Source organism: Psammomys obesus, unplaced genomic scaffold, assembly GCF_907164565.1.
Source record: "Psammomys obesus unplaced genomic scaffold, mPsaObe1.curated_primary_1811, whole genome shotgun sequence".
Lineage (NCBI taxonomy): Eukaryota > Metazoa > Chordata > Mammalia > Rodentia > Muridae > Psammomys > Psammomys obesus.
In genome coordinates, this window is record NW_026585644.1 from 56,565,831 (window position 1) to 56,590,845 (window position 25,015).

A 25,015-nucleotide genomic window follows, 5' to 3' on the forward strand; every position below is an offset into this window, starting at 1 on the left:
TATATATATATATATATATATATATATATATATATATATATATATATCAAGTGACTATAATAAATATATGTGTGTGTGTGTATATGTATATATTAAACTGCCTTGAATGTGAAGATCTAATGGAAATGGATCTTTCCATTAGTCACTGGGAGAAGCAGGTTATGGAAGGGAATACAGGATAATTAAGGGGCATCTGAGGGGTAGTATGTAAACCTAATACAGTTGAAACTTCCCAATATACATATATAACTAAGGCAATCCATATGAGATCACCCCCATGTTATGCGGGGATGCAGAATCCCAACTGTCTATGTCTTCTCTGCAAACAAAGCTTGCATTACCGGAATTAGGTAACATCCAATTGAGTTTTTGAACAAAGATGTCCCACAGAAATCCCCCAAAACCAAGGCTGTTGACAAGACTATAAGTTGCGCTCCAAAAACTGACAAATCCCCATTGCTGAAGACAACATCTACACAAATCACTGAATATGAAGATGTCAAACTGGTGTCTACATACAGACCTCTCTCCTATGTTCTAGAGTCTTTGGTACAGAGAGATACTCTACATTCTATCAAAAGAGAAACATAAATGTCAAGCTAGCTATACACTCTTTGTACACAATGGTGTACTATCTGTATGATACACCTGGATAAAAGTAGCACCAAGTTGTGGGAGTAACCAACCAATTGCTGATTTGACTTAATGTCCACTTCTCAAGATCAAACCAAAATTAAACATTGCTTGGATGACCAAAACCCTGAGAGTAGATATCCCAAAGACCTAGGGTAAAACCATACAATACTGGTCTAAACATAGTTATAAAATTATTCCTAATGCTATTCTGCTATACTCAGAGATTACTGCTGTATTCAGCCAGCATCAGAGAAGTTTCCTCCTGTAGAAGATGGTTACAAATATAGAGACTTGAATCCAGACATTATGCAGAGTGAGAGACTTTGCAACCATTAATTCCTAAGTGCAATGTTTCCATAATTACTTCCCTCAGAGCTCAGGAAATGCCATGAAAGAGGAAGCAGAAAGAATGTAAGAGCCAGAAGAGACAGGGAACACCAAGAATGCATGGCCCTTTAAACAACGTGAGCAAAGGGCCTGCACAAGTCTGCACCAGGTTGTCTGTGCTCATATTACGGCTTTATTTTGGTGTTTTATGGGGTTCTTGTGTGAGAAAACAAATAGGTTTCAGATTCTTGTGCCTTCTATCTGGTTATTTTCCTTCTCTTGCCATGTCTTCTGCAACTTCAATGCAATAGTTTCAGTATTCGATTCTTATGTTTGATTTTGGCATACCTTAAAAATGAGTGAATAAATAAGAACTTCATCTTAGTCACTGGGGTAAAGGTTAACCCCTGAACTATCATTTATACTTACCGAGAAAGGGAAAATCAGTTCTCTTCAATGTAACGAAATTATGTATGTCAACCACTCCAGGACCGACCTTATGTTTAAGAGTACATGATTGTACAGGGTTTTTGTTGTTTGTTTGTTTTTTTAATTTGGCTATACTTAATTGTCTTTTTGTTTGTTTCTCTGGTGTGTTTTATTGTTTTCCTGAGTGTGTGTATCATTTTGCCTTACTTATTTTTTGTTTGACTTGTACTGATTTTTATTGAAAGAACTTAACATTTAGTGGTCAGAAAGAAGAGGATCTGGAAAAACTTGGAGGAGATTAATTTTATCAATATAAACCTACAGACTAGGAAAGGATCTTCAGTAACCCTATACCAGAAATATCCAGAATATATAAAGAACTCAAGAAGTTACAAAGCAACAAACCAAGTAATCCAATTGAAAAATGTAGTTCAGAGCTAAACAGAATTCTCAATAGAGTAATACAAAATGGCAGAGAAAACTTAAAGAAATATTCAAAGTCCTTACTCACCAGAGAAATGCAAATCAAAATGACCCTGTGATTTCACCTTATACACAGCAGAATTGCTAAGATCAAAAACTCAAGTGACAACACATGCTGGCAAAGATGTGGAGAAAAGGGAACCCTCCTTCATTGCTAGTGGGAAGGTAAACTTGTACAACCACTCTGGAAATCATTCCGGTGCTTTCTCAGACAATGAGGCATAGTGTTTCTTCAAAATTCAGCTATACCACTCCTAGGCATATTTCCAAAAGAAGCTCAAGTACACAACAAGGACATTTGCTCAACCATGTTTTATTCGTATAGCCAGAATTTGGAAACAACCCAAATGTCCATCAGTTGAGGAATGAATATGAAAATTGTGGTACATTTACACAGTGGGGTACTACTCAGCAATTAAAAACAAGGAAATCATGAAATTTGCAGGCAAATAGTGGGAACTAGAAAGGGTCATCCTGAGTGAGATATCCTAAAAGCAGAATGACACACATGACATATTCTCACTTATAAGTGGATATTAGACTTATAATATAGGATAATCATACTGAAATCTGTACACCTAAAGAAGCTAAGTAAGAAGGAGGACCCTGGGTAAGATGCTCAATCCTCATTCAGAAAGTCAAAAGGGATGGACATTGGAAGAGAGAGAAAACAGGGAATAGGACAGGAGCCTAGCAGAGAAGGCCTCTGAAAGACTCCACCCAGCAGGGTATTAAAGCAGATGCTGAGACTCATAACCAAACTTTAGGCAGAGTTCAGGTAATATTCTGAAAGAAGGGGGAGATAAAAAGGCCTAGAGGGGACAGGAGTTCCACAAGGAGAGCAACAGATCCAAAATATCTGGACCCAGGTGTCATTTCTGAGACTGATCTTACAACCAAGGTCCATTCATAGAGATAACCTAGAACCCCTGCTCAGATGTAGCCCATGGCAGCTCAATGTCCAAGTGGGTTCCTTAGTAATGGGAACAGGGACTGTGTCTGACATGAATTCAGTGGCTGGCTCTTTGATCACTTCTCCCTGAGGGGAGAGCAACCTTACCAGGCCACAGAGGAAGACAGTGCAGCCAGTCCTAATGAGACCTGATAGACTTGGGTCAGATGGAAGGGGAAAAGGACCTCCTCTGTCAGTGGACTGGGGAAGGGGCATGGGAGGAGAAGAAGGAGGCAAGGTGGGAGTGGGAGGGTACAAGATAGGAGGCTACAGCTGGGATACAAAGTGAATCCACTGTAAATAATAAAAAATAAAGTAAAAAATAAGGATTGCCTCAAATAATAAAATATAGTAAGCTAAATGTACACATTTACTATTCAAAATTTTATATAGATAATGACCTATATTCAAAACATAGAAATCAGATGATATACAATAATTTTTTTCTGACATAAAAAAATCATCATTTATATATCACCCTAAATGGAGGAAATAGAATAGTCAGTTTTGAGTATATGCAGACATGGGAAAACAGAAGAATCAAACTGGGGAGGGGAAAGGAAGGCTTAGGAAGAGATAATGGAGAGCAGAAAAGGTCAAATTTAAGGCCATTTGAGGAATTGAATTTTAATCAGTTATGGTGAAGGGTTTTTTCCTCTTTTTTATATTATTATTATTAATTACATTTAATTCATTTTGTATCCCCCCATAAGCCCTTCCCTCCACCCCTCCCGATCCAAACCTACCTCCCCTTTCTGCATGCATGCTTCTCCCCACATCCACTGATAGGGGAGGTCCTCCTCTCCTTCCTTCTGAACTTAGTCTATCAGATCACATCAGGAATGGCTGCATTTTTGTCTTCTGTGGCCTGGTAAGGCTGCTCCCAACTAAGGGAGAGGTGATCAAAGAGCAGGCCAATCAGTTTATGTCAGAGGAAGTCCCTCTTCTCATCACTATGTAAGCCACTTGGACATTAAACTGCCATGGGCTACATCTGTGCAGGGGTTCTAGGTTATCTCCATGAATAGTCCTTGGTTGGAGTATGAGTCTTTGGGAAGTTCCCTGTGTTCAAATTTTCTTGTTCTGTTGCTCTCCTTGTGGAGTTCCTGTCCTCTCAAGATCTTGCTATTTACCACTTCTTATATAAAATTCCATTCACTCTGCCAGTCAGTTGGCCATCAGGCTCAGCATCTGTTTTGATAGTCTGCAGGGCAGAGGCTTTCAGAGGCCCTCTGTGGCAGGTTCTGAGGTTGTTTCCTAATTTCTTTTTCTTCTGATGTCCATCCTCTTTGCCTTTCAGGATGGGGATTGAGCATTTTAGTTAGGGCCCTCTCTTTTGCTTAGTTTGTTTAGATGTACCGATTTTAGTGGGTTTATCCTATGTTGTATGTTTATATGAGTGAGTATATACTGTGTGTCTTTTTGCTTCTGGGACAACTCATTCAGGATGATCCTTTCCAGGTCCCACCATTTACCTGTAAATTTCATGATTTCCTTATTTTTCATTGCTGTGTAATACTCCATTGTATAGATGTACGACAGTTTCTGCATCCATTCTTCAGTTGAGGGGCATCTGGGCTGTTTCCAGCTTCTGGATATTACAAATAAAGCTGCTACAAACATGGTTGAGCAAATGTCCTTTTTGTGTACTTGAGTCTCTTTTGGATATATGCCTAGGAGTGGTATGGCTGGATCTTGAGGAAGCGCTATTCCTAGTTGTCTGAGAAAGCACAAGATTGATTTCCAGAGTGGTTGTACAAGTTTACAACCCACCAGCAATGGAGGAGGGTTCCCCTTTCTCCACAACCTGTGCAGCATGTGTTGTCACTTGAGGTTTTCATCTTAGCCATTCTGATGGGTGTAAGGTGAAATCTAAGGGTTGTTTTGATTTGCATTTCCCTGATGGCTAATGAGGATGAGCATTTCTTTAAGTGCTTCTCTGTCATTCGATATTCCTCTACAGAGAATTCTCTGTTTAGCTCTGTTCCCCATTTTTTAAGTGGATTACTTGGTTTGTTGCGTTTCAGCTTCTTAAGTTCTTTATATATACTGGATATGAGTCTTCTGTCAGAAAAAGGGTTGGTGAAGATTCTTTCCCAATCTCTAGGCAGTCACTTTGTTTTGATGACAGTATCCTTTGTTTTACAGAAGCTTTTCAGTTTCCGGAGGTCCCATTTATTGATTGTTGCTCTCAGAGTCTGTGCTGTTGATGTTCTGTTCAAGAAGTTCTCTCCTATACCAATGAGTTCTAGGGTATTCCCTACTTTTTTTTTTCTAGCCAATTTAATGTGTCTGGTTTTATGTTGAGGTCTTTGATCCACTGGGACTTCAGTTTTGTGCAGGGTGATAAGTATGGATCTATTTTCATTTTTCTACATATAGACATCCAGTTGGACCAGCACCATTTGTTGAAGATGCTATCTTTATTCCATTGTATGGTTTTGGCACCTTTGTCAAAAATCAGGTGTCCATAAGTGTGTGGGTTTATTTCTGGGTCTTCCGTTCGGTTCCATTGATCCACCATTCTGTTTCTATGCCAGTACCATGCAGTTTTTATAACTCTTGCTCTATAGTACAGCTTGAGATCAGGGATGGAGATACCTCCAGAAGATCTTTTATTGTACAGAATTGTTTTAGCAATTCTGGGTTTCTTGTTATTCCATACGAAGTTGAGAATTTTTCTTTCCAGGTCTGTAAAGAATTGTGTTGGCAATTTGATGGGAATTGCATTAAATCTGTAGATTGCTTTTGATAAAATGGCCATTTTTAATATGTTAATCCTGCCAAGCCATGAGCATGGGAGATCTTTCCATCTTCTCATGTCTTCTTCTAATTCTTTCTTCAGAGACCTGAAATTTTTTTCATACAAGTCTTTGACTTGCTTGGTTAGGGTTACACCAAGGTACTTTATGTAATTTGTGGCTATTGTGAATGGTGTTGTTTCTCTAATTTCTTTCTCAGCCCTTTTGTCTTTTGTATACAGGAGTGCTACTGATTTTTTTTGAGTTAATTTTGTATCCGGCCACTTTGCTGAAGGTGTTTATCAACTGTAGGAGTTCCCTGGTAGCGTTTTCGGGGTCACTCATGTATACTATCATATCATCTGCAAATAGTGATAATTTGACTTCTTCTTTTCCAATCTGTATCCCCTTGATCTCCTTCAACTGTCTTATTGCTCTAGCAAGGACTTCCAGCACTATGTTGAAGAGATATGGAGAGAGTGGGCAGCCTTGCCTTGTCCCTGATTTTAGTGGGATTACTTTAAGTTTTTCTCCGTTTAGTTTGATGTTGGCTATAGGCTTGCTGTATATCGCCTTTACTATGTTTAGATATGTGCCTTGTATCCCTGATCTCTCCAATACTTTAAACATGAATGGATGTTGGATTTTGTCAAATGCTTTTTCAGCATCTAGGGAGATTATCCTGTGGTTTTTTTTTCTTTCAGTTTGTTAATATGGTGGATCACATTGTTGGATTTTCGTATACTGAACCACCCCTACATGCCTGGGATGAAGCCTACTTGGTCATAGTGGATAATATCTTTGATGTGTTCTTGGATTCGGTTTGCAAGTATTTTGTTAAGTATTTTTACATTAATGTTCATAAGGGAGATTGGCCTCAAATTCTCTTTTTTGTTGAGTCTTTGTGAGGTTTAGATACCAAGGTGACTGTGGCTTTATAGAATGAGTTTGGTAATGTTCCTTCTGTTTCTATTTTGTGGAATAATTTGAAGAGAATTGGTGTTAGCTCTTCTTTGAAGGTCTGGTAGAATTCTGCGCTGAAGCCATCTGGTCCTGGGCTTTTTTTGGATGGGAGACTTTTGATGACCACTTCTATTTCTTTGGGGGATATAGACTATTTAGTTGATTTACCTGGTCCTGATTCAGCTTTGGTAAGTCAAATCTATCAAGAAAATTGTCCATTTCATTTAGATTTTCAAATTTTGTGGCATATAGACTTTTGAAGTAAGTCCTAATGATTGTTCGGCTTTGCTCAGTGTCTGTAGTTATGTCCCCCTTTTCATTTCTGATTTTGTTGATTTGGGTGTTGTCTCTCTCCCTTTTAGTTAGCTTGGCTAAGGGTTTGTCGATCTTGCTGATTTTCTCAAAGAACCAGCTCTTGGTTTCATTGATTCTTTGAATTGTTTTATTTGTTTCCAATTGATTGATTTCAGCCCTGAGTTTGATTATTTCCAGCTGTCTACTCCTTCTTGATGTGTCTGCTTCTTCTTTTTCTACGGTTTTTAAGTGGGCCATTAAGTTGCTTGAATGAGCTGTCTTGAATTTCTTCTTGAAGGCACTTAGTGCTATGAACTTTCCTCTTAGCACTGCTTTCATTGTTTCCCACAAGTTTGGGTATGTTGTGTCTCCATTTTAATTGATTTCTAGAAAGACTTTAATTTCTTTCTTTATTTCTTCCCTGACCCAGCTGTCATTTAGTAACAAGTTGTTTAGTTTCCGTGTGTGTAGGATTTTTGCTATTTCTGTTGTTGTTGAAGTCCAGCTTTATTCCATGGTGATCAGACAAGATACAAGGGATTATTTCAATTTTCTTGTGTCTGTTGAGGCTTACTTTTTGCCCAACTATATGGTCTATTTTGGAGAAGGTTCCATGAGGCGCTGAGAAGAAGGTAAATTCTTTTATGTTTGGGTGTAAAGTTCTGTAAATATCTGTTAGGTCCATTTGATTCATGACCTCTGTTAGAGACATTGTTTCTTTGTTTAATTTCTGTTTTGTTGACCTGTCCTTTGTTGAGAGTGGGGTGTTGAAGTCTCCCACTATTAATATGTGGGGACCTATATATGGTTTAAATTTTATCAATGTTTCTTTAACAAATGTGGGTGCTCTTGTATTTGGGGCATAAATATTCAGGATTGTGATGTCTTCCTGGTGGAATTTTCCTTTGATTAGTATGAAGTGTCCTTCCCTATCTCTTTTTATTAATTTTGGTGGAAAGTTTATTTTATCAGATATTAGAATGGCTACTCCTGCTTGCTTCTTGGGTCTGTTTGCTTGGAAAGTCGTCTTCCAACCCTTTACCCTCAGGTAATGTCTATCTTTGTGTCTTAGGTCTTTTTCTTGTATGCAACAGATTGCTGGATTTTGTTTACATATCCATTCTGTTAATCTGTGTCTTTTTACTGGAGAGTTGAGTCCCTTGATGTTGAGAGATATTAATGACCAGTGGCTGTTAGATCCCTTGATTTTGATGTTGGCTGTGGTCATCAGGTTGTGTGCTTGGTTGCTTTTTGTTTTACTGTACTAACGTTAATTATTTCCTGTGTTTACTTGAAAGAAACTAATTTCTTGGGGTTGTGTTTTCCCTTCCAGTGTCTTCTATAATGCTGGATATGTTTGTAGGTATTGTTGAAATTTGTTTTTGTCATTGAATATCTTGTTTTCTCTGTTTATCAGGACTGAGAGTTTTGCAGGCCATAGTAGCCTGGGCTGACATCTGTGTTCTCTTAGGATCTGCATGATATCCGTCCAGGCCCTTCTGGATTTCATAGTCTCTGTTGAAAAGTTAGGTGTGATTCTAATGGGTTTGCCATTATATGTTACTTGCCCTTTTTCCCTTGCAGCTTTTAGTATTTTTTCTTTGTTCTGTATACTTACTGTTTTGATTATTATGTGGCGGTAGCATTTTCTTTTCTGGACAAATTTGTTGGGTGTTCTGTAAGCCTCATGTATTCTTATTGGCCTCTCCTTTAACTTGGGGAAATTTTCTTCAATGATTTTGTTGAAAATATTTTCTGGGCCTTGGAGAAGAAAGTCTTCTTTTTCCTCTATACCTATTATTCTTAGCTTTTGTCGTTTCATATTGTCTTGGCTTTCTTGGACGGTCTGTGTCAGGAATTTTTTGGATTTAACATTTTCTTTGACAGATACATCGATTTCTTCCATTGTATCTTCTACACCTGAGATTCTTTCTTCCATCTCTTGTAGTCTTGTTGATTATGCTTACCTCTCTAGTTCCTCTTTTCTTCCCTAGAATCTTCCTCTCCATTATTTCCTCCATTTGTATTTTCTTTAATTTTTCCAATTCTATCTTCAGGTCTTGAGTTGTTTTGTTTACTTCCTTCACCTGTCTGATTGTACTTTCCTTTTTATCTTTTAGTTCCTTCAACTCTGTTTCTTTTATTTCATTCAGTGCTTTAAGCATTTCTTTTCTAAAAGCCATGAACTGTTTGGCTGCAGTTTCCTCTTTTTCTTTATGGATGGCAATATTCTGTTTGAGTTTATCTTCCTCTATGTCTTTACTTATCTTATTTGTTTCCTCTGTTATCATCTTCATGAACATAGTTGCTAGGTCATCTTGGATTTTAGTTATGCTGGGGTGTCCAGGGCTACTTGACCCTGGGTAACTGAGTTCTGGAGATGCCATATTGCTCTGTCTTTTCTTGCGTGAGCTTTTACGCTGGCCTCTACCCATTGTGCTATCTTAGGTGTTTGGGGTTATTTTCTGGTGGTTCCTGGGGATCCTGTGGTGGAGAGAATCCCCTTTGCAGAAAGCTGGTTTTTCCTGAAGGATGTCTTCTCAGATTTTTGTGTATAGTCCCTGGATGGCTGGCGTTTTATCAGGAGTTGCTACTGCTCACCTCAGGGATAGAGACCTGAGTGGTAACTGTGGTCTTTGTTAGGCGAGAGGGTTCTCCTCTCACCCAGGGAAGTCCTGAGACAGCTGCCCAGTTTCTGGGTTTCTTGCTGTAAATTTAATGACCAGCTGCTGTGATCCAGTTGGACATCTGGTGCGCAGCAACTGTTTCTGACTGTGTCTGGAGCACAGCTGAGTGATGGCGGCTCGGCCCCGCAGGTTTGCGAGTCTTTTTCCAGGGAAGGATTGGGTGATTTAAGTCAGTACAGTTTCCTTCTTTCCCTGTGGATTCTCTGGAGACAGGGACTCCTTGTCTCTTTTTTTTTTCCCTGGTACGCACTGCTCAGTCTCCGCCAGCTGGCTCGCCGCAGAATCTGCCTGTATCTGGAGCATAGCTGAGTGTTTGTGGCTCAGTCTCCACCAACTGTCTGGTGTGCAGAAACTGCCTGTGTCTGCCTTTCCAGGCTTTGGGAGCCTGGGTGTCTGCCTAAACTGGGTAATTTTCCCAAGACCTTTTTGGGGTGGGGGTGTCGGTTGAGTGCTCTGAGACCAGATCCCTCCCTGTGTGTTTGCACCAGACAGTGAAACTCATTCGCTGGTGCCCTGGTGCCCACAGCTCTATCTCAGGCAGCGAATCAGGCGCGCAGGCAGGCAGGGCTCTGTGCTGGAGCCTGGGTCCCCAGCTTTGGCTCTGGGCTGGCTCCTGGGGCACCCGTGGAACCCAAGTCTTTTCCAGGGGATATCTGGGTGACCTAAGGTCGGTCCCAATAGTTTCCTGTACTGTGGGGTTATCTCTCGACTGAAAATTCCAGTCTCTGATGATGTGGTGCCCACGTTTCAGCCTGCGACGGTGACCAGAGACACTGGCTTGTGGCTCTGGGCTGGGGCTGGGGCTGGCAGCCGGCAGCCAAGTGTCTGATGGAAATGGGATCTCTTCTGCATTTTAGCTGGGTGAGTTAAAAGCTGATTGAATCCCCCACCGTGGGGTTTCCTCTCACCTGGGAAACACAATGACTGTGTTTTATGGCTTCGAGTTCTGATTGCTGGTCACTGTGCTGATTCTGCTGTTGCTGCTCAGAATGAGAGTCCTCCCAGCACCGCCATCTTGCCCCGCGTGTCATGGTGGAGCTTTTTGCCAAGGTAGATGCTGATTGAAATGATGGAGACAAAGTTATAGTATATAAATGAAGGCTTATTGAAAGTGTCTCATGGTCCAAAGCAGGGGGAGGGAGAGAAAGAGAAGTGTGAGCAGAGAGAGGAGAGAGAGAAGGAAGAGAGGAGGGGATATATAGAAAGGAGAGAAGAAGAGAGAAAGAGTGAGGTGCCAGTGTCTGGATTATGTAGTGAACAACCACTGGGAGAGGAGAAGACCCAAACATGACCTAGGGATTTCAGGATAGAGTGCAGAGTGTGCTAGTCATGCCCTGCAGCAGGTAGGGACCTAGGCATGCCTGGTATTGCCAAGGCTATTAATTGTATTCCACAAATTGATGGTAAGGTATTATTGCTGAAGAAAACACCTACACAAATTACTGAATATAGAGAAGTCAAGCTGGTGCCTACCTAGAACCTACATAACTACTGATTATTTTCAAGGTACTAGAAGGTACTTGCTGCTAATGAGTTGTTCGTAGAAGTGGACACAAGCCCACATTCCTAATGTAGATACTATATCTCCTGACTAACACAAATGAAAAATCAGTTTTCTCAAACAGAATTTCAGTGGGATACACAAGTTCTGAATGCTAGACCCCATGCCCAGCAATAGAGGGCCAACACAAAATAAACTCAATGGTGTTTTTACAGCTTTTTTTTTTTCTCTAATAATGATTTGTATATATTCCATTTTTCATCATTTCTTACCCAAAAGACATTTTTATGAGGTACTATGGTTTTAAATTTTGTATTTTTCATGGAATTCCTTTGCTTACCAATGTGCATGTTGCTTTGGCTATATGTGTTTCTTATGCTTTTTGTTTGGCTCTTTGCTTTCCTTTTAGTTATTTTGTTTTGTTCTATTCTAGTTCGTTTGTTTTGATCACATTTTATTTTTAGACAGCTGATTGTTTTCAAAAAAGAATGAGCAAAAAGAAACATGTAGTTTGGGGTAGCTGGAGAAGTATGGCTGATCTGAGAGGAGTTGTGGGAGGAAGAGCTATAATGAAAATATATTGTATGAAATAACAACATTTTCAAGATAAATGGGGGTGGAAAAATAAGTTAAAATATACTAACACCTCATGAGATATACGGGAGGTCCCAGGAAGTTCAGCCCTGTGTCTCTTGAGTCAGGTAGATTTTCTTTTTATTTCCTCTCCTTCACAATGTAACCTGCATATTGTAGTTCGTTTATCCTATATTATATGTCTAATGTCCACTTATAAGTGAATATATACCTTGTGTGTCTTTCTGCTTCTGGGATATCTCACTCAGGATAGTCATCTCTAGTTGCCACCATTTACCGGCAAATTTCATGATTTCCTTGTTTTTAATTGCTTGGTAATATTCTATTTTATACATGTACCACAATTTTTGTATCCATTCCACAACTGAGGGCCATCTGGGTCTATTCCACTTACCAAAGCTGAATCAAGACCAGGTAAATAATTGAAATAGTCCTATACCCCCCAAGGAAATAGAAGCTGTCATCAAAAGTCTCCCATCCATAGAAAGCCCAGGACCAGATGATTTCAGTGCAGAATTCTTCCAGATCTTCAAACAAGAGCTAACATCAATACTCTTCAAACTATTCACAAAATAGAAACAGAAGGAACATTACCAAACTCATTCTATGAAGCCACAGTCACCTTGATACCTAAACATCACAAAGACCCAACCAAGAAAGAGAATTTCAGGCCAATCTCCCTTATGAACATTGATGCAAAAATATTAAACAAAATACTTGCAAACTGAATCCAAGAACACATCAAAGCTATCATCCACTATGACCAAGTAGGCTTCATTCCAGCTTTACACAGGTGGTTCAATATATGAAAATCCATCAATGTAATCTACCATATAAACAAACTGAAAGGAAAAAAAAAAACACATGATAATCTCCCTAGATTCTGAAAAAGCATTCGATAAAATCCAATAGTCATTTATGTTTAAAGTCCTGGAGAGAGCAGGGATACAAGACACTTACCTAAACATAGTAAAGGTGATATACACCAAGCCTATAGCCAACATCAAACTAAATGGAGAGAAACTTAAATCAAATCCACTAAATTAAGGAATAAGGCAATTCTGCCCCCTCTGTATATATCTCTTCAACATAGTATTTGAAGTCCTTGCTAGAATAATAAGAGAATAAAGGAGTGCAAGGAGATTCAGTGTGGAATCCCCTTCAGTGGAAAGGAAGAAATCAAAGTATCACTATTTACAGATGACATGATAGTATAGATGAGTGACCCCAAAAACGCTACCAGGGAACTCCTACAGCTGATAAACACCTTCAGCCAAATGGCTGAATACAAAATTCACTCAAAAAAAAAAAAATCAGTTGCCCTCCTATATATAAAAGACAAATGTACTGAGAAAGAAATCAGGAAAACAACACCCTTCACAATAGCTACAAAGTAGCTTGGTGTAACTCTAATGGAGCAAGTCAAAGATTTGTATGAAAAAAAAAAAAAAACTTTCCAGTCTATGAAGAAAGAAATAGAAGATATCAGAAGATGGAAAGATCCACCGAGCTCATGGCTTGGCAAGATTAACACAGTGAAAATGGCCATCTAACCAAAAGCAATCTACAGATTCAATGCAATTCCCATCAAATTACCAACACAATTCTTTACAGAACTTGAAAGAACAAATCTCAACTTCATATGGAATAACAAGAAACCCAGAATCACTAAAAGAATCCTCTACAATAAAAGATCTTCTGGAGGTATCTCCATCTCTGATCTCAAGCTGTACTATAGAGCAACAGTAATAAAAACTGGATGAAATTAATGTGTGTTTCTTGGATGAAGCAGAAGGAACAATCCTGTTTATGAATCCATTCTATTAGTATCTTTTTACTGAGGAATTTAGTTCATTGATATTGTGAGTTATCAATGAGCAGTGTTTGTTGATTCCCAACATTTTGTGTGGGGTTTTCTCCCTATTTTGATGTACAGGTCTGATTATTTTTTCTTGTGTTTTGTAGGGTGTGGTTAAACTCTTCTGATAATAGGTTTTCTAGGGTATTCTGGAAGGCTGAATTTGAAAATTGACAATGTTCAGATTTGGTTATATCATACAATGTCTTTCTCCATCTACTGTGATTGAAATTTTTTTCTGTCTATAGTAGCCTACATCTGCAAAAAGTTTGTACAACATTAAGTCCAGACTCTTCTTGCTTTTAGGCTCTCCATTGTTATTCTAGTAGGTCTGCCTTCATATATTAATTGATCTATTTTTTTCTTTCTAGCTTTTAATATTTTTCCTGAGTTCTGAATTTTTAGTGTTTTGACTATTACATGCTGTGGGGAATTTCTTTTGTGTACAATCTGTATGGTGCTTCATAAGCTTCTTGTTTGGCACATACTTTTTCAGGTTAGGAAATTTTCCTCTGCAATTTCATTGAAAATATTCTCTTTGCCATAACCTGGGGGTCTTTTATTCTTATTATTCTTAGATTCAGTCTTTCCATAGTGTCCAGATTTTCTGGATGATTTGTGTCAGGATTTCTTTTTTGACCAAGATTTAAATTTCTTTTATTTTGTCTTAAGTGCAAGAGATTCTCTCTTCTACCTCTTGCATGTTATTGGTGAGGCTTACCTCTGAGGGTGATCTTCAATCTCCTAAATTTTTCTTTCATTTGAATTTTCTTTATTGATTCTATTTCCACTGTCATATTTGCATGGTTTTCTTAATTTCGTTCCACTGTTGGTTTGTATTATTTATTCATTTTTGTTTGTGTTATTACAGACTTCTTTAACTTACTTATTTGTGTCCTCTTTAAGTTCTTCTACAAGCTCTTTTGAAATCTTTGTCTTCTGTTTCAGCTTTACTGAATTTCTCAGAGCCTACTGTGGTGGCGTTGCGGAGAACCAGTATCCTGATGTATTGATTAATTTTGCTATTGTTATTTTTATACTAGTGTCCAGGAATCTGGGTTTATGTTGTTTGTAATTCTAGAAGGTGATATCTGGTCTGGATTTGTTAAGTAGGTGCAGCATTCATAGGTTTTCATTATCCTATTTGTTTCTTAGGATGATGTGGTGGCTGTGGGTTGCCTAGAAGGAAGTGATTCTGAGATCCTGCCAAGTGTAGCCACTAGTTACGTGTTTCTACCTATTGGGAGGTGATACTTGAAACTGGACTGGGCATGGTCTAGAAAAGGAGGAGGGCAGGCAAAGGGGACCAAGGTGGGGAAGGAAAGCAGACTATGTCTAGAATATATATAGCTCCCTGGGAAAGGGGGCAGAGAAGGAGGAGATGCCACAGTAGGTGGTTTGCTACCCAACTGAGACTTGGGACAGATGTTAGAGAAGGGAAGGTGAATGAAGATTGCCTACTAGCTTTTCTTTCCAGTGTGGTAGGCAGTTTTTTAGGGAATGCCTACAGGAGATGCTAGTTAAAACAAAGGAATGCAGTGTCGAAGAATTTGTAGAAGATTTACATAAATAAGTTTTTAAGATAACAAAGTATTAAGTGTCACAATGACATTTTCAAACTATGACTCATATTTAAAATAATATTTTTCAAAAAAGATTTGAGGTTTGAAATCAGTCTGCTTTATTTTATGTATGCTTGTAATTTTGCAAGAAAAAAGTCAGTGTCCTCAAAACCATGCATATGCTTTTCGAGGAAAGAGAGGATCTACTATTTTGTGTTGGTTAATTTTATGTCTCTATTTTATATGACTACAAGATGTTCAGATATTTGATAAAGTGTTATTTCTTGGTGTTTCCATTAAGGTGTTTCCAATTTGAACTGGGCAACTGAGAAAAACAGATGATCTTTTTCAATGTGACTGCTCTGCTTCCAGTTCCTTCAAGACCCAAACGCCATGAAATTCAGAGAATTGGAGACTTTATCTACATTTGCCCAAACTGCTTATTTTGAGTTACTTCTAAGTTTACTTGTCTTCCAAATAATGTCTTAACTCTTCCTATGGGTTTCTCACTTAGTGTAAAAGAAATAGTAGCATATTTAAAGGTTTCTAGAATGATTCCCCAAACTAACCTGTCAACTTAAGTTATAACTTGTCGTCAAAGATGGGAACCTGAAAAAGTGCCTATATGAAATTCTTTCAAATATTATTCTTCTCTTTCAAATAAATGTGCAATTCTCATCTTACTTTCTAAGCTTTCACTTTGCTCCATGAAGGAACAATTTTATAAAACTTCTTTAACTCTCATTGTTTTACCAATCAGTACATTTCTAATCTGAGGTTGTGCACAGAGGGCTACTTAGCTAAGTAGTTAATTCTCTGTTCTGTTTGATATTACAAAGAACAGAGTGTACTCATGGAACAGCACATTCCACAGTGAGCTTTAAATAATGTAAACACTTTCAAATATCACTTGTACTAACTTTCTGATCCAGATAAGAAATTTCCCATTCTTGAGCCTCCACAGTCTTATGTTAAATTGGAAAAGAGAGGAGGAATTACAGGTTGTTGAGTTCAATATGTATAAAATACTTTAACTTTAGCAAACATGCAGAAAAGTTCTAAGTCCTTCTATCATCCAGATAAATATTTTTTACTAAACCATGCTTTTTGAAGATTTCTCATGAAAATACTAAATATATCCTTAATATTAGGTAAAGTATCTCTACTAAAGATGTTAAATTAATGAATAATCAATATAATATACATGTTTGAAAGATTAAGTTACAGAATTCTTACACTTTAATGATTAAAACATTTCAGCATATTTCAAGTTAAGAGGTAATTAAAATATAAAAATGAGAACTGTTTCATTTGCAACTAGGATTTAAATCTTGAAAAACCTAAATTTTAATTTGGAACATAAATTATTTTATAAGGTTTATTTATATAGAGATACTTGAAAATAAAATGACAGTGCTCTGTCAGAAGTATTGAAATGAAAATATTGTATGTGTAAAGCTATATGTAAAAATGGTTAATATATTCAAGGCAAATTTTCAAATATGTTTCATTAAAGATGCAATTCCAGTTATATGTTTTCTAAGAACCTGCCTCTCTCTGAATAGGTAGAGCTGGTGCAGTGGTGTCAGGTATGCATTTCTCAGGGTAGAAGAAAAGGATAGTGTCAAAGTGATCTGAAAACAACCTAAAAAGAATACCCTACCTGGAACATCTGTAATCATTTTTTCCTCAAATCCTGATGTCTAGAACTTTGTCAGATGATTTTATGCACCCAGAACTGAGGAGTTCCCATAGTATAGAACGAAAAAAAAAAAGATGGAAATCAAGAGACAGTGACATATAATAACAATATCTGTGTATAATGGTTTCAATGCTTTATGTTATGCATACAGACAGAAGAGAAAGATGAACACTGGAAAGATCATAATCAACAGGGATACTCAATGTGTTTTCTATTATTAAAGGGGCAACTGGGATGAACTGACAGAAAAAAAAAAGTTTATTTGGTTCATGACTGTGGGTAATAAAAAATCCATACTGTGTAGTCACATCAGGTAAGTCATGTGCTCCTTCCAATCAAAGCAGATTATAAAGCAAGTGAGCACATATGTAACAGACAAGAGGAAAAGGTTCAGCTCTTTAGGTAATCACCATTGCTTTTTGAGAGCAAGTGTTTATTCGGGCTTACAAGAATAATTTGGACCCACAGAAGACACACTGATCCACTGTACCTACTCACCTCAAAGGTCCCACTTCTTCTTAGCACTATTTGGTATTCTAATGGCTAGTAGGGATGAACCATGATTAAATACTGTCAGAAAGGTGAGAGGGAGGTGTGGTTTTACTTCTCCCTGGGGTTCCTAGGAGACACCTGGCACTGAGCTGGAAGAGAGGAAGCATGTTTCTCTCTGGAACATCTGGCACTCCTGCCCTCTACAGGTTGAGGCAGGATCCATGCTATGGGATTTCCAGTGTGTCTGGTGGAGTGCGGAAGAGGATCCTTTCCTAGGCAAAGGGTTAGAGCTCTCCAACAAACATTCAGGAGAAAAAGACCCTCTCTGCAATACAGCATAGTGTCACAGCTCTTTTAGTTGCGGTGCCGGCTCCAGAACTAGGTCAGGCAGTGGTGGGAGCCTTACCTGACTCAGGCGAGTAAGGTGTCTGCTTTGGGAACAGGTGGCAGGCCCCAATGTAGATCAGCGCTGCAGCTAGTGGTGTGGAATGACTGGCTTGCAGAGACGAAGGAAGCTTACTGCCTAGGTGAGCAGAATCAGCTACTTGCTGATACTCCACTGACTGCCATAGTCCACTGCCTGCCATAGTCAAGACCAACAAGCTAGTCCAGCAATGACTTCTTCTGAGACAAGAGAGCCCTTCTTTCCCAAGTGTTACAGCTCAGTAGAACCAGCTAATCTCAGATGATCTTCTGTGAAATAGAAGGTATGTCTTTATTCCTTGTGAACAGAAGCTGTAGGAAATGATCTGTAGTCAGTAGGAAATGATCCTGGAAGTGAATTCGATTCATTGGCTGGTACTAAAATACTGACTATGCTCCATTTGCATGAAGAAAAATTCCAGATGACTTACAAATCTGGGGTTTGAACATAATGACTCTTGGCAGTTCCATGCCAATTCCTCTGGTGGAAGGGTCCACCCCGCCCCCCCCAACACACACACAGGGAAGGACAACAGAGGAGAGACTCTGGAAAGAAGGGAGTAAAGGAAAGAATGGCAAGAGGGATAAAATAGAGAAGTGGGGGGAAAAAGACTGATAGGAAGGAAACAGAGGGAAGAAGTATTATAACAAAGGGGAATGTTTGTCAGATTCTAGCTGAAAATTCTTTTATTAATAACAACTAAAATGAGAATATTTATCAGTTCTGTAACTGATAAATTAAATTGAAAAAAAACTACAAACATTACCAACAATAAACTAAAGAAAAATAAATAAATTGTTCTGAGAAGCAATGCTTAGGTAACATTTGAAAATTTTAAGGGAAATGTGAATGAAAGTAAGCAATATTGCAGCCAATAATAAGCAAGGGGAAAGTAATATAATTTTTATATTAAAGAAGTAGTTGAAAGGAAAAAACAAATAAGAAATATACATAGGGTCACAATGTTGTTGCGATAGAAATGAGTATATTTTAAGAGGTAAGAAGTGTTTAGACAACACATAATGAATTAGCAAGGAAATACAAAATTACTGTTTGGGTTTTATTGCTGTGAAGAAGCAACATGACAGTGGCAACTCTTATAAAGGAAACCATTTAATTGGGGCTGGCTTACATTTTCAGAGATTTAGTCCATTATCGTAATGACAGGAAATATGGCAGCACCCAGACAGCCATGGTACTGGAGAAGGAGCTGAATGTTCTATATCTTGATGTGTGGAAGTTGAAAAGGGAGACTGTGCGCAATACTGGAGATAGCCTGAGCATAGGAAACCTCAAAGCCTGCACCCACAATGATACACTTCCTCCATGAAGGCCAAACCTACTCCAAGGCCACACCTCTGAGTAGTCACATTCTATGGGCCAAGCATTCAAACACATGCTTCTATAAGAACCATTCCCACTCAAATCATAACACTATGTTCTTAGAACAGAGAGTAATTTGGTGAGAATATTCTTTAGGAAGGTCCTAAGGCAAACACATGTGAGACTGATTTGGGAAGGATAGCAGTGGAGCCATTAGGAAAGACATGGAAATGAAGAGAATAGAAATTCAAGCAGGGAAGGAGAAATCACAAACAAAGGGTAATAAAAAAAAAAGAAGAGTCTTTCAAGAAGAAAGCAGAATCACCTGCTGATTTCCAGGGCGGAGGCACCAGCTGTTTTATAATCTGAAACCGCTTTGATACATCAATGACCTGTTTCTAAGGAGACATGGACTAAGGCCAAAATCCAACCAGCTTTTCAGTACTAGAAATGTTTCTTTTACTGAATTTTGCTAAGAGGGTTTGAAATCAATATGGACTACTTGAATGGCAATTTCTCCTAGCTAAAGAATATTATATTAGAGTCTAATGAAAAGACGAAGTACAAGAACCATTGAAGTTTTATTAAAGAAGTGGCTCAAGTAAAAAAAACAGCTTCTTCATTCAAATCCAGTATTTCATCAGCAATGACTTGCTTTTTCTTCTTTAAAAAAGACAAAGATTTCACACTATAAAAAAATAAAAATATAAATTTAACCTTAGAAGTCACTCAGTGAAAATATTATTTCAACATTATGAACTGAGTTACAGATTAAATTTAGAATAAAATATTTGGCATTAATTTATAAACAAAAAGTATTATTTTCTTTGTTTGAGGAGAAAAGATCCTAAGTATATTTTGACTATTGAGTAGCTATTCAATAGAAATGTATGAATGAATGCAAGGTTAATTTTATATAACTTTTGAAAGACTTTATAGATGTTTTAGACTTTGAAACTAAAGTATTTTATCATCTTTCAATTAAGAGTTAATTAGAGACTCAAAATTAAAACTGCTGCATTAAAGAAAGTTTCTCATCATTTTCCAGTAGGGAAATTCTTGCATTGATAATATTGCTTTGGAAAAACATCAGAATAAGGTACTTTTTTTTCCACTTAGATATTGCCAAATCAACAAATGACCTTATTTCCCTTAAAGTTGAACATATTTATTAACAAAAACAACACCATTATCAACGACAAAAAACTATTCAGGAATTATATAAAGAAGCTAGTATATAATAGAAGAAATAAAATAAAAAGAAGAAAAAAATTAAATTATTTTGATACTTTTAAGTCAATGAAATTAAATAAAGTCTGCTAAGTAACTGGCTAGAAAGAGCTATTTCACAAACATTGGACACAAGCATGGCAGAATGAAAGGGCAAGTTTACTTACAGTAATAGTGGCTTTATAAGATACTACAAATACTAAATATTGAAGCTTCTAAGCTTCTTTGTCTGTACTTCACTTAGAATGCCAGATGCCAAAATTTCTGCAGAGATTAAAATTTGGCGCTCAGCCAATAATAAGCTGATTCTTTATATATTTCCATATTATTGAACTTAAAACACTAGTGGTCAAACCCTTCATGGAGAACCTCTGGTCATCTCTTTTTAGTGTATTCATGAGTGTGAGCTGACACTGGAAATATCACTGTTGTTAAGAACAATCAGTGATTACAACACGACATATATAAAGTTAGTATTATTTATAAATAAAAAATAGCATAAAGGAGATCAAGAAAATGTGCAGGGTGATGTCAATTCTATATTGAAACAAGCTGAGAAAATCTATTTTTATATTAACAGTGGAAAATATGAGTCTATGACTGTCTGTTATAAGATAATGAAACTTCTGTTTGTCTACCTTGACAGGCACTCACCATTCTGCCACACAGAGTTTGGAGAAGAAATGTTTGAATGAAACCTCAATAAATTACTGAATAAGTGACAGAAAGATAACTTTCTAACTCTGGACAAGATGATATAGATGAAAGAAAATATAACGGTAGTTCACAACATGGCTTTGTACTATGTTTCATATACAGCTACACAATTTTAGTAAGTTAAAGATGATTTAATTAAACTAAATTACATAGCGGCATTGACTTCTAAGGGATACGAAATGAAAGCTTAGCAGGTTCTGAGGTTGTTTCCTATTTTCTTTTTCTTCTGATGTCCATCCTCTTTGCCTTTCAGGATGGGGATTGAACATTTTAGTTAGGGTCCTCTCTTTTGCTTAGTTTGTTTAGATGTACAGTTTTTAGTGGGTTTATTCTATTTTGTATGTTTATATGAGTGAGTATATACCATGCATGTCTTTTTGCTTCTGGGACAACTCACTCAGGATGATCCTTTCCAGGTCCCAACATTTACCTGCAAATTTCATGATTACTTTATTTTTCATTGCTGAGTAATACTCCATTGTATAGATGTACCACAGTTTCTGCATCCATTCTTCATTTGAGGGGCATCTGGGCTGTTTCCAGCTTCTGGCTATTACAAATAAAGCTGCTACAAACATGGTTGAGCAAATGGAACCTGCTACAGAGGGCCTCTGAAAGCCAGAAGAAAACAGGAAACAACCTTGGAACCTGCCACAGAGGGCCTCTGAAAGCCTCTGCAGTATAGACTGTCAAAGCAGATGCTGAGCCTGATGGACAACTGATGGGCAGAGTGAATGGAATTTTATGTAAGAAGTGGGAAATAGTAAGAACTGGAGGGGACGGGATCTCCACAAGGAGAGCAACAGAACAAGATAATTTGAACACAGGGAACTTCCCAGAGACTCATACTCCAACCTAGGACTATTCTTGGAGATAACCTAGAACCCCTGCACAGATGTAGCCCATGGCAGTTCAGTGTCCAAGTGGGTTACATAGTAATGGGAAGAGGGACTGCCTCTGACATAATCTGATTGGCCTGCTCGTTGATCACTTCCCCCTGAGGGGGGAGCAGCCTTATCAGGCCACAATAGAGGACTGATAGACTAAGATCAGAAAGGAGAGGAGAACCTCCCCTATCAGTGGACTTGGGGAGTGGCATGCATGCAGAAAGGGGAGGGTGGGTGGGATCGGGAGGGGAGGAGGGAAGGGTTTATGGGGGAATACAAAATGAATAAAGTGTAATTAATAAAAAATTTAAAAAAAAGAAATGAAAGCTTAAAATACGGCAGTTGAAAAACTAAAAGGGTGCAAAGTCCTCCTCTGTGGCCTAGCAGGACTGTTCCTCCCTTGGGGAGTGGAAGGTCAAAGAGCCTGCCATTGAGTTCCTGTCAGAGATAGTCCCTGTTCCCCTTACTATGGGAAACCAATTGGTTATTGAGCTACCACGAGTTTCATCCGAGTAAAGGTTCTAGGTTATATCCATACATGGTCCTTGGTTGGAGAAACAGTTTCAGAAAAATTCTCTGTGCCCAGATATATTTGGTCCTTGTGGGGCTCCTATCCTTTCCCCATCATACTAACTCCCCTTCTGCCGAAGGTTTGGTTATGAGTCTTAGTATCTGTTTTGAAATGCTGCTTGGTAGAGTCTTTCAGATGCCTTCTGCAGTAGACTCCTGTCATATGTCTAAAGAAACCTGATAAAACAGGGCCAGATGAAAGGGGAGGAAGTCCTCCCCAATCTGTGGACTGGGAAAGGGGCAGGGAGAAGCTGAGGGAGGGAGGGTGGGATTGGGAGGGAATAAGGGAGCGGGATACTGCTGGGATGCAGTTGAATCAGTCAGCTTGGAGAGGAGTTTTGTGTCAGAACAGCTGAGTTGAACTTGTGGTATCTCCATCTTTCCTTCCTTTGTTTGGACATTGTATCTCCCATGTCTAAACTTCATTATGTAAAAGAATTTTACACTCCTCATGTTCTGTCTGACATGTTAACGAATATCTCACTTTTTGCCTTTACAAAACTATTGGGGTTGTGAACTCTATCTTCCCAGAACACTGCTCCTTGAAAATGCAGCTCACATTCAGATTTATTTTAAGAATTTTAGAAATATGCCATTTTTATCACCATCTACAGCCAAAGTTACAGCTATACTTGTATTCTATGCAGCTACAGAAAATTTCCATTTTTCTTCAACCCATAGCAGAGTTCTTAGAGTCTAAACAACACAAAATTGCCTATTGTCAAATTAAAAGAAAGTATCCTGAAGTTGGCAATGTTCTTATGTATATCATTAAGTAAAAATATCACTTGAAAATGAATACTTCTTAATAATTACAACGTAAGCAACAGATGTTTATTAAATACAATAATGTCTCTGTGTAAAATGTGCCATGTGCACTATTGCAGTTCATTCACATTTGCTATAGTGATGTTACCTGCATGGTTGTCATGGTGAAGGAGTTACTCTGTATCATCCAACTAGTAAATGGCTAAAACAAAACTGATAAAAATTATTGTAATGCTAAATCCTGGCAGTAATATTGTGATAAAGTCCTTGACCATGATCTTAGAAAAAACATTTTTATGCATAATCATATAAAACTATAAAAAATTAAATATAAGGATGATGTTGTCCAGGCCACTAAATGCATGCAGATTGCATAAATGTGGTATTTTCTTCACAATTTTAATGACAATATTATAAATGAATTTGATATCGAACATTTTGAGAATATGGAGAGTAATAATATAAATTTGCTTTGTGGAAATAACAATTCCAACAACTCCAACAGAATTTTCTTTTTATCTTTCTGATTATATAGTTTTCAATTTCAAATTACATTAATAGGTTTGATGTTCTTTTTCTTTTTTCCATTTTATTACAAATAGATTATTTTCTCATGTTCTCATTTTCTAAGTTATGAGTTAAACTCATAATTCCTGATTATGGTTTCCCCTCCCTCTACTCCTACCAGTTTCTCCCATGTCCCCTTTCATGTGATCTACTTTCTTTATGCCTCTCATTAGAAAAGAACAGGCTTGTAAAAGATAAAAAGAATAATAAAATTTAATATATGAAAAAAGACCATTGTATTGAATTTAGACAAGGCAAAGCAACATAAGGACAAGAGCCCAAGAGAAAGGAGAAGAATCACAAATCCACTGAAAGCCATAATCTATATTGACCTGCTGAAGACCCATATAAGCCCTGTGCTTTCTGCTTCAGTCTCTGGGAATTCATATGAGCTTTGCTCAGCTGGTTTAGAGAGTCCTGTTCTCTTGATGCCCTCCATCCACTCTGGCTTCTAGGTTCTTTCTGCCTCCTCTTTCATGGGGTTCTCTAAGCTCTAAGGACAAAGATTTGATGGGGACATCCCATGTAGACCTGAGAGTTCCAAGGTGTTCTCTCTGCTTAATGTCTGGCTTGATCACATGTGCTCCAGAATGAAATGTCTCTAATGCTGTTTGAAAAAGTCACTGATCTATGAGTGTAGCAGAATATCATTAGAAGCCATTTTATTACTTTTATTTTTTTAGAACAGTAGTTGTTGTTGATTATTAATATTTATTATTGATTTATCTTTAGTTAAAGAGTGGTTATTCCTAAACTAGCTATATACTGAAATTACCACACAGAGACGAGGATTACTTTAATTAACCTAGAGCACAATGCTGGGCAATAGTTATTCTATCTTAAACCTCCAAGCATGCATAATTTTCTTCCATTCAGATTTCCAACATTATACTTGCTTTTAGTTATACCTTAGGTCCATTTCATCTCTCCTCATGGTTTCAAGTCCTCTGCTGCCAATCTCTCCTCTCTGACTCCTCCCACTTGTTCCCTTCTCCTCCCCTTTGCACCAAGATGTCCCACACTATTCTAGCCAGTGCTCAGCATTGGCTGGTTGTTTTATTAATACAGAGACCAAATGGTAGCATGTTTACACAAACTTGAGTCAGGTGAAGCTTAGAATAAATAACACAATACAATGTCCAGATTGAAACCAGATAGTGGAGTAGAGAAATCAGCATTGGAATGAACAAGGGTAAAATGTATACATTCCACAAGGACATTATACCAATATTTCCCCCTTTAAGTCCAATAAAATGCTCCTTTTCTTTCTATACAATAATACTTACAAAAGTTATAAAAAAGTATTAT